Source organism: Penaeus monodon, chromosome 31, assembly GCF_015228065.2.
Source record: "Penaeus monodon isolate SGIC_2016 chromosome 31, NSTDA_Pmon_1, whole genome shotgun sequence".
NCBI lineage: Eukaryota > Metazoa > Arthropoda > Malacostraca > Decapoda > Penaeidae > Penaeus > Penaeus monodon.
In genome coordinates, this window is record NC_051416.1 from 32,613,716 (window position 1) to 32,614,102 (window position 387).

At 40.3% G+C, this 387-nt stretch overlaps 1 non-coding gene across 1 annotated transcript; it reads left to right on the forward strand.

The window, feature by feature from the left end:
* Positions 1–27: 27 nt before the first annotated feature.
* Positions 28–134, forward strand: LOC119593226. The gene has a single exon (XR_005230523.1). It is a non-coding gene; the product is annotated as a U6 spliceosomal RNA (small nuclear RNA).
* The last annotated feature ends 253 nt before the right edge of the window (positions 135–387 follow it).

The following is a 387-nucleotide window of genomic DNA, read 5'->3' on the forward strand; positions in this document are numbered from 1 at the left end:
AAATCTCCTAAAAGTATATAAATTCTTGTACTTGCTTCGGCAGTACATATACTAAAATTGGAACGATACAGAGAAGATTAGCATGGCCCCTGCGCAAGGATGACACGCAAAATCGTGAAGCGTTCCACATTTTTAATCGCATATGCTTCACTGTTCTTGCTTCAAAGTTATATTCTTCTCGATAAAGTACATAGCGTGTTATTAACTAATTTTCCATCTCTGGACAGATGCACGTGGGTGGCAGGTTCGCGCCCCGACAAGGCGCTGTTGACACCTAGTACATTTTTCTGTCGCCGTATCTTACAGCCAAATTGCACGTTACCATAGAAAATGGGAAGGCAGAAGATATTTCCATTTATAATTGATTCGATGTTTTGTCAACTGTGA